The sequence below is a fragment of the Anopheles bellator genome, chromosome 2, assembly GCF_943735745.2.
Source record: "Anopheles bellator chromosome 2, idAnoBellAS_SP24_06.2, whole genome shotgun sequence".
NCBI classification, from domain to species: domain Eukaryota; kingdom Metazoa; phylum Arthropoda; class Insecta; order Diptera; family Culicidae; genus Anopheles; species Anopheles bellator.
In genome coordinates, this window is record NC_071286.1 from 33,244,160 (window position 1) to 33,254,503 (window position 10,344).

The following is a 10,344-nucleotide window of genomic DNA, read 5'->3' on the forward strand; positions in this document are numbered from 1 at the left end:
TTCGCTTTCAGTGCGCTTGGCACCGGGAACAGGAAGTCCGCCCGAGACCGGGCGAATTTGGGGAACCGTTCGACACACGGTGTCAGACTGATCACCGGACCTGACCATCTGTTGCCCCAGCAGCCGGCCCCAGGGAAGTGAATGGGTAAGTGAAGCACAACTCGACCGTTTGCTGGCGGCACAACATCGGCGGACTGGGATTTATTTTTACTGAGACCGCCGTGTCGCTTGACCATCACCGCCAATTGTTTCAAGCATCCCCCGGGGAAACCCGGGGCGTCGGGCTTGGGGAGGGAGACGCGCGTTCTTGAAACACGCGAGACGTTGACTCGCTTTCTTCTACCGCACTTTGTTTTTCTTCGTTTTCTGATCGCCGCGTTGTCGCGGCTGCTATCTATTTGTGCCGCCGTAGTTCAAGTTTCACCAAATTTTAACGACCTTCGGCCGATGAGACGCGCACCCCGAACCCACAGTGCGCGCGTCCCAGCGTGCCCAAGATCAAGTTCACGCACGCACGCACGGTCGGGGTCGGGTTGAACGAAACAATTCACGAAATCCGCCGGAGAATTGGGGCCATTTTTTCCACCACGAACACGAACGCACCTTTAGCACCGATCACGATGTGCACCGCGGCTCAGCATACTTGTCGGGGCTATCCTGGGGCTTTGGTCGCTCCTGGCACACAATGGCCCTGCGCCACCAGCTCAGCCACACGCGCAAACGATCCTGACCCGGACGAAGCGCGAACGCGAACTGTCACTCCCGGGGAACAACATTCGCCATCGCACGCCGTCCGACCGACTGGGTGGGCAGGGAAAAGTTCGCCACCGTTTTCCGACTGACCACTGGCGAGGGGGGCGGTGTGCTTTTCCTTGCGCAAATCGCGCCAACCGCCTTCGGATGCGCAAAGAAGTCGCGGGAGAGATAAAAACGGAAGGAAGGAAGCGCAGTTCCGCTCCCAAGTTAACTTTTTTACCCCGGGAGGGTGGCGGCCAGAAGGGCGGCCGTCTATTGCGACACTCGCGGTGCATTGTTTGAGTGAGTCCGCTCGTCCATTTTTCCCGCGGTTTTTCCGCGGTTCGCGTGCGCACGCGAACCTGGCCGCTCCCCGGGCCGACTGAGATGTCGCGCGGTATTGGCGCAAAACGTGGACGTCATCCGCCGGGTTGACGGGTAGAGGGGGGGGTGGTGAGCAGGTGGATAGCGATTAAGGGGGTGGACTGATAAATGCCGTCGGTGGACAGTTTAACAATGGCAGGATGGCTCCCGAGAAGTGATGACAGATTTTGTGGTCTTTTAGTACAAGTTTAGTACAAATAAACATTTAAAATCTATCCCAACTATCTATCTTATCCTTCTTTGTTTGACTTATGAATCGATCCAAAACGGGTTTCTAGTTAAGGGTTGATTAAGGCAAAAAGTTTTAAAAAATGCCAGTTTCTTACAGCGAACAGGTTTCTGCGAGGTTTTAGAACTTAGTCGCTGAAGCTCGTTCATTACCTCTTTGGGTTCAACATTTTATTTCACCCATCCTGAATGAAACTAGCCAAACGAAGGTGAGTGTGGAACATTTTCTCATTCTTGAAGTTTGTTTTCGACAGCTTCAAAACCAAGCGCACCATAACTCATATTTAATAGTCAAACAGTTATGGGTTAGATCTATTTTAGCACAAGCCATTACGAGCAAGCTAAAACAATAAAAATGAACACCCTTACTTTTAGCCCTTGTAGATCTACCCTCAAACGGTCAGAATGATTCGTAGAACCGCACAGAAGATAGCCCCACTTCGGAGTGGACTTCAATTTAATTAACCGCGACTAACTACACTTCACCGGCCATCCCATTGACGAAACATATACACATGTCAACAAACACCGGAACGGGCCGGACTGTACGTGGGAGAGCGGGGGGTGCTCTCCTACCGCCCCGTGGCCCACACGCCTTTCGGAAGCTTCGGAAGTTTACTACCTCCTGCTGCTATTTTGTAGAACGATTTATGCATCGAAACAGCGAATCGATCAATCATCTCGCCCCGAGCGTGACCACGCGCAAGAGTGATAAACAGAACATGTGCGCGAGAGAGGGATAGAGAGAGAGAGGGTGGCGTCTCAGTCCCAGGTGTCAGCCGGTCATCAATGTCCGAGCATGCATTTCCATGCATTCGGTCAGCTGATTTGTTACGGCGCCCTGTTTATGGCTACCTCCGCGGTCTCGGTCTTTTGATGCTTTTCCACACGTACGAAACATGATTTATTATCGTTCGTGGGAGTGTTTTGAACTTTGCACCTCAAGCTGGTGCTGAAAATTAGATGACCATATCGTCATAAAACAAGACGCCCGACTGTCGGTGGTTGGATCTATTTTTGAAGCCTGGAAACCGAAAGAGTATTACCGAGTATTAGTGTAGACTAGAGTAACCGAAAAGGATATTATTAAATATTCATAATTGAGACTAGCATTTAGAGGAGGAATTTGGGGCTTTGAATGGAACACAAGCAACTGATAAATGTTGGTCTTTAGCTCTTCCCCCTAGAACTGAAGCGAAGCAAATCGCTGCATGCCGAGACACGTGTGTCGTGTCGGAGTCTCATTACCAAACAAACGATCAAACCCTGGCGGTCCATTCATGCGACTTTGCGGTGGCTAATAAGCCAATCACCACTTGGCGCCTCCATTTGCCCCGGCAGCATGCAACATGCAACATGCAAACGTGGCATGCAGCGTGGCTTACGAGGGTTCGAATGTAACCATCCTCGTCCGTTTCGTAGGCCTCGTCGCTGCTGCTAGCGGAACTGCTGTCCTGGTCGACGGTGTCGCTCATACTCGGCATCGGCATCGGGTAGAAGGCCTGGGTCCGTCGCTTGCGCGACTTCTTCTGCCGCGGCAGGTTCTCCATCGACGCGTTCAGCAGCCGACGTTCGCGGAACTCCCTTCAGCCCGGACCGGAAACCCCACCGACCGACCGGTACCGACAAAATGACCGACAAGCGAACGACACAATGAATCCAATCTCGCGTCGCAACGTGGCGGATTTGATGATTACCTCAGTACCCGCTCGAAGCTGGCCCACTCCTCGTCGACCAGCTCCACGTTCTCCTCGCCGAACTCCTCGTCGTGGAAGATGCGCTCCGTGTAGTCGGTGCTGTTCGCCCGCAGCCGCTCCAAGACGCCCTGTTTGCTGGCGGCGGCCAGATGGGCGCCGTTGCGGTCACGCATCTTGCCGCGATCGGTGCCCGATTTGCGCCACATGCTTCCGGCTTTACTGCAGCAACCACCGGAACCACGTTCACTCTTGCACTCCTCTCTTACACAAGTTCCCCGACTAAGGTTCCACGCGGATCAGCAGCGCCGGTGATGTCTTGGGTCGCCGAGTGACGGCCGGCGTTTGCGATCGGCACTGTGCGCGGCACTCACTGGAAGGTCCCTCACAAAAGCAGGAACTTATTTAATTCGGTACAATTTATGCTCATTCGCTCGCTACATGATCCTCTGCGTAAGAGTAGAAAGATTGGCTTAACGAAGAGTGGCTTTCTTGGCATCACTTTTGTTTTGCACATCGGTATCGTTTTTGCCCCACGAAAAACATGCGAAACAGAAATGGGTCACTCTGAAGGTAGGTGACAAAGGTACAAAAAAGGCGCTCTGGAAATTTCTCAATGCTTCTTGGCAATATGCTTGAGTGTTATAAAACGTCAATTGGAAATATTGACAGCAAGCGTAGAGCGTAGAAATGTTAGACTTGTATCACGTTTAATTGGACCACTCTCGCTGGTGGATCCACTTGTGGAGGTGACCCAAGTCCTGTCTGCAATGCACCTGATGCGGTGCTACGCGGTTTGGCACATTTTAGCAAAGGATCACTAACGACACTCTGAGAGACTGACTGATGCGTCCTGATCGCACGGAGATCACGCTCGAACTAAGATCACGGATGCCCGAATCGGACAGCGCATTTCTTTAGCGAGATGCTGGACCGTGACTTTCTTCTCCGTTTCGCCCTCGCCTTGCGCCCGCGTTCCTCCACAAACTCGGGTGTGACGGGACGGAGTGGAATGTTTGAATTGATGGATTTTAATGGGAAAATTAGCCTACGGCCAGCGAGACGACGCTCGGCCCCAGTTAGCACGTTAGCAACTCCGCCGTCGTCGCCACCGCCGCAGCCGCCGCCACCGAGGAGGATGTGCAGTTGTCTCGCGAGTGATCCGAGAGCTCTGATTAGAGACGTCGCTTCTTCCGAGTCCCCCGGCCCGGCCCGACGCCATACTAGTAGTAGTTACCTCGACCGTGGAGTACTGGCTGTACCACAGCAGCGGATGGTGGCGTCTTGTGCGCTCCTTGCGTATCGTCTCCATGTGAACCATCTGGAGGGCGGTAAGCCTAGCCGGATGTGCACACGGGAACCCACACGGGTCGGTCACTGGCCGAATTACAACTGCGGGGTGCTAATTTTATTCGCACTAGTTTTAAAAGGCTCCAACGGAGGATGCTCCAAGATCTTCGCTGCAGACCCGCAACCCGAACAGTGCATTTGTTCTACCCCGGGGCCGAGAACTCTTATCGGTGTGCCAATATTGGCCCCGAGCATTAGGTGCGTTAATTAATGTCATTAGCATTGTCCAAAGAAATTGGAAGATCGCGACCGGAATGCGTCATCGGTTGAGCACGCGTACCTCCGGTTTTCGACCATCGTTGAGCTCGGCAAACAAAGTCTTGTCGTGCGATTCCGCAAAAAGTGAGACTAACAGCACCAAGAATCCGACCGAAGCGTGGAATGTTCCACCAAAGTGGTGAAATAGTTGGCCTGCTAGTAGTTTTGTTTAACACCAACCTCGGTGTTTCTTGCTGTCGTAGGTCAGGTTCATTCACACTGCTAGACAGATTGACTCTTATTCCTAAATATAAATACTCCATACTTCCGTAAATCAAGCAGCAACAAGGTTTTCGGTAAATCATTCTATTTTGCTATGAGGAGGAATAGTCGGCCACTTTCAACAAAGAATACAATTTACTGTGCGTTAGAAAAGGGCGAACTTGAAGGGTTGAAGCGATGCTTGGTTTCTGGGTATCACGAGATCACCAAAAACTGGATCCAAGTCGAGCTTATCGAGCGAGCACGCGTCGAGCTTATACTATTCGCTAAACTTCACAGACCGCTCCGAGGATACCGTTTTCCATCGATAGAAGACCGAATAAAGACATTGCAGCATGTGTTGAGGAATTAAAAAAAAAAAACTTTGGCCCAAACGTATTACTTCCGGGGGAAATTCTTTGACGGTGAATCGAATCGTGAATCGTTTGACGAAACGAAATTAGAAGCATTAATGAAGATATGAAGATACGATAAGAAAGAATGAACATATTATAAAAAATCCAGTTATCTTTTGCCCACAGTCTGGCTTTAAGTGTCACATCTTGAACAATTTGATATCTAATTTGAACATTTTGAATATGACGACCCTTGAATTGTGTTGTCTTTTCGTATGTCTTTTCTCCTTTCTCGACCGGCGAAAAGAAGAACCCCATGGTCCTAATCAGAACGAAGGAAATTAGTCGCACAATCAACTCTCGTGACACTCGCACAATCGTACTCGTCAACTCAACTCTCGCACAATCGTACTCGTGAGAAAACGTGCATAGATTTTACATTACTACTTTTTACCATCGTTTGCATCGTCTGATGGTTCCTTTTTATCGTTTTCGACAAGCTCGTAATGATCGTGAACGGTGCATATTTTGGTGTACCAGTTTGCGGTGCAAGCGAATCGGAAGCAAAAATAAATGTCCACGTCAGCCCCAAAAATAACTCGATAAATCTGCTTATCTGGCACGATACGCGGTTCGGCTTTGTCGCTGCCGATATCAGAAGGCCGCCGAAGAAAGCAATAAAATTAATAAACGACCGCATGGTGACCACAAGGGAGTGTGGTACAGTCGAATCAGTCATCAGTCACGCTGACTTATGGCACATGCGGTATCCTTCCAAATCCATGCTGGGGACCACGGCTTCTCTCACCTAGCGACACCGACCTCAAATAAAATGAATCAATCTAGATACGCCGCAAGGCACGGGCAGATACGGACAACGGGTGGTCGTCCGATTAAGATACCGTAATGGGCAAAGTGCCTCCAACGAAGCAATTTTGGGGGATTAATTAATAGTGGTCGGTCTAGTAGTGGGCTCTGTTTCCCATCTCGAGCCCCAAGCCGATAAACAATGGTTTAATTGAATTTCCGAAATCTCACACGTGCGGCCGATCCAACAGCTGCGGCCAGCAGGTGTTACCAGAACCGCGCTGTACCGGAACCCGAAACTGTTTGCCGCAGATGCTGCGCCGCTTGTTTGCGAACCTCTAAGCCCCAGATAAAAGGAGTGCTCTGTTTGCGCACCAAAAGAGACAACCGTTCGCTTTCTACGCCATGCGTTGGCGCGGTGCGCAACCGCCAGGTAGGACTATGTTTGCCAAACATGTGCACCAAACACCTTGGGAAGTACCCCCGGCATCGAAACTTTGCAATCAACTTCCAATTAGGTGGCCACGATAATCAGTGTTGCGATCAAACGCGGCAACACACCTACTAACTAGCCCCATTACCATCTCGATTGCGGGAGTCACACCACTGCATGGTCATTTCGCTGGCCAGCACTGCACAATGCAACTGCACACACGAGACCCATTGCGTCATTGAGGTCAACGTCAAGGCCAGCGCACGGAGGACGAGGCCTACCGGAACCGCTACACGACGCAACGAAACGCAGCGCAACGCAAATGCACATCGAGCACGTGCGCGGTGTGTCCATCACCGCGACACTTCAAACTCGGCGCAAATTCCCCGCCCGAAAACCGGTTCCGGGTGGCGACGGCGGAGCACGCAAGGAGCACGCAAGGAGCGCGGCAAACCGCAGCCACACGGTTTGCGCATCGACGGTCGAATGGCGCGTGCGTCCGGCTGACCACCAATGGAACCGCGGGCCACTCGGGCTGCATGTGTAACACGAGAATGCAGTCACGTGCTTGCCGGTGAGTGCTGGCTCATTCCTTTTCTTCTTTCTCTCTCCCTGTCTCGCTCGCGGGCCCGCGCACGCTTACCGTGTTTTCGTTGCTGTCCTCACCGTCGCCTTTGCCCTGGTAGCCGACTTCCTGCAGCAGCGACGTGGTGTACCGATTGAACCGTCGCGGATTGAACGGGGATTTCCCATCAATGTGCATAGCCTGGCAACTGGCCGCTGGGTGTGATGCACGCGAGTGGCAAACCAAACCACGGTCGAACCAACCCCTTCGTCGGGAGCTCCGGGCTCAGATCGAAAGCACTTTTCGGGCGCTACTGATACTGGCGGGAGCCGCGAAATCACGGGCTTCCCGAAAATAATAAAACCGGAAAACGAAATGTTAATTGAAGATACCTTAACCCACCGGGCGGCCGTAACATGGTCGTTCGGGTCCCGATAAAATCGGCGGACCAGCGGCGAGCAAGTAAAAGCATTTCGATGCCCGATGATGATGCACGGTGAGCCCGCGATATCGAAACCGTGAGTGCGGCTGCTGGACGCCACCAGGAACACGCCACGACACGGCCCATAGTGCGGACCGGCACGGGGCGACTTCTTATCACTCGGCAAAGGGAAGCGATAGGGACGTTCGCCGAAAAGCTTGTCCCGCGTCTTACTGTTTTTGGGCGAAATTTCCACCGAACCACAAAAGAAGTAACCAGTGCCATTAGCAGTGCCATTACTGCAAGACCTTCGCTAGCGCGAGCCGTGTACCGGAAGTATAAGGTTGGTGCTACAAGTGACGCCGCGAAGAGTGCGAGTCAGACGGCCGAGTAATGTGAAACCAGGTGAGTAAAGCATTAGGAGTGCACTGTTTAATTTTGATTGATGTTTGGAGTGTAACGTTTATCATTTGCACGATTTTTTTGATAGGGAACCTACAGCGAAACACTCGTATCAAATTTGTGTGTAAACGATTCGAAATTATAGATCAATTAATTCCAAGTTAAAAGAGCATGATCATATTATTTATTGGTAAATTACGCATACTAATTGCGGCGAAATTGTGTGATAGGTTAAACACATGGCAAGCATCAGGAAAGGAATATCTCCGAAGATCCATTTCTTTCACTAACACATGTCGCACGTCGCCCACAATTATTTACTACGGTTATGTTGGACAGCCGCACGGCAGACAGTAAACAATTGCCGGTCGTATCTAAGATAAGCCCCGCGTGGACACTGGCTAGGTTGTTTACCCCAACACTGTCTGGCGGGAATTTGGGGAACATTAGAATTTCTGTTTTCGTTCAGTGATAAGCTTTATCTATACCGATATTAAGTTTAAAGTGTTTCAATTCAACACTATTATCCTGCTATGCTTCGATGATTTCATGATTTATCCAACGGCTTAGCGCGGAAATCCCGAGACACATCGCGGGAATAATTTCTGAAGGGGATTCTGGCATACCTGTAGCCGGTGCTTACCAAGTCGTTAAACAGAGGGATTTATTTACAACGCATCTGGTACTTTTTAGCATTACGTTACGAGAGCAGAAACCCTCGTGCCGCTTGTCGTAGGTCGTAGCTGATGGCATCGAAATCGGACTGATAAGAGGAGCAATCGAGTGATATGCCACAACAGATGGGGTGTTGGGGTTTGGTGTCACCAACTATAATTTGATAACGCACGGCAGTTCGTCGAATCGGTTGGCTAAGGACAATGGGACAAAGGCTTGCCTAGCGTCGTTCAAGGTTTATCCATAAGCGGACGTAGACTTGTCGTTTGATTTTGAACAGAATTAAAAGCATAAGGTTGTGGTAGGAGAGCACCACAAAGCTGCGGTTGCGTCTACAGTGCATCGAAACCACGCCAATGTAGCGTGCATATTAATTCCTTTTTGTAGACGCGCGAAACGAGTGTGTCGATTTCACCATACTCTACGTGAGACCCTCACACGAGCGGCCTGATGAATGCTCACAGCATAAGCCATTTGTCCTTTCGCATGTTTCGCAACCAACCAATCGATTCACGACGTACCTCGCAATGGTAGCTACGGTAAGGTTGAATCCGGTACATGGTACTTACCAGCGTGTGCGTGTAGCCGAGTCCCGGTTCCTCATCGTCGCTGTGAAGCTCCGCCATAATCTGCTTTACCGGCGTAATTTTCGAAGGCACCGTGAGCAGATTCATCTCCGCTCCGGTGCCCGCCAGTCCAAACTTTCGGTTCTTCATCGTGTCCGGCTGTCACGTCCGACGTAACGGGAAGCCACTTAACACCCGCGGAACCCGGAGCCACTTGTCAACGCTTTTCTCACGCCTCAGCAATACTCATAAACTATGTTCTTCTGCTCGTAGCGGCCGGCGGGTCTGATTCGGAAATAAACCACTCCGGTAGCAGCAACCACATTCACAAATGTCTGGTCGGGATCTAAAATAAAACCAAAAGAATTAAATATTAATAAGTGGAGAAAAAAACGTGTTAATATGGTCGGTCAATGCTGATGTAAGCACGTGATGCATGCAGAATGACGCGCTTCGTGGCAGATGATAACGGGCACATAGTTGGGTGATAATGAAACACACAAGCCAAGCTATTTAGCGGCCATGTGCAATGTGAGGCAAAGTTCTGCAACCGCCCGCCGAGGCCATGCCCTGGGCCTGCTCCGTGCAATGCAAAGTGATTATGTTGTTGCGATAAGCAAAAACAAAACCAATATTTAAATCAAATCAAATTCGTGAGGAACCTTAGAATTTATGAAAGTTCCGACTAGCTCTCGGAATCAACCGGGAACATTTTGTTTTTATTTTTGAAATTCTGTTACCTCACCATAGCACTGCATTATCAGTAACTTTTGTTTGTATTCCAGAACCGTTCAGGCCAAACCAGGTTTCTTTGCGGCACGCCGTAACTAACAAGATGAATTCAACTCACAGGTCTGCTGGCGGCAAGGTCTCTCAGTTCGAGTAAATATAATTGAACATCAATTAATCAATTTCCGCTTAATTATCAAGGTTGTTGGGTTTGCAAAAAAAAAACCTTCGCAGTATCCAATAAAGCGAGGCATCTCCAGCACAGGGATGCAGCAGTCGGGCAACTCGTACTACAAGCGCCCCTTCAGAAGATGCCACTCGACGGCAGAGGCTAACGTGTGACTTGGCGACAGGTACGGCTATCAATTGATTATGTTAAACAAACACCGGCCCGATAACCCACCAGCAACTCTTACGCCAGTCCCAAGGAGCCATCCCGTGCCTTGCGAGACAGTTTGTGGTCCGTGCGTTTTAGAGCAAGCGAGCCAGCGATAGAGAGAGAGAGAGAGAGAGAGAGAGAGAGAGAGAGAGAGAGAGAGA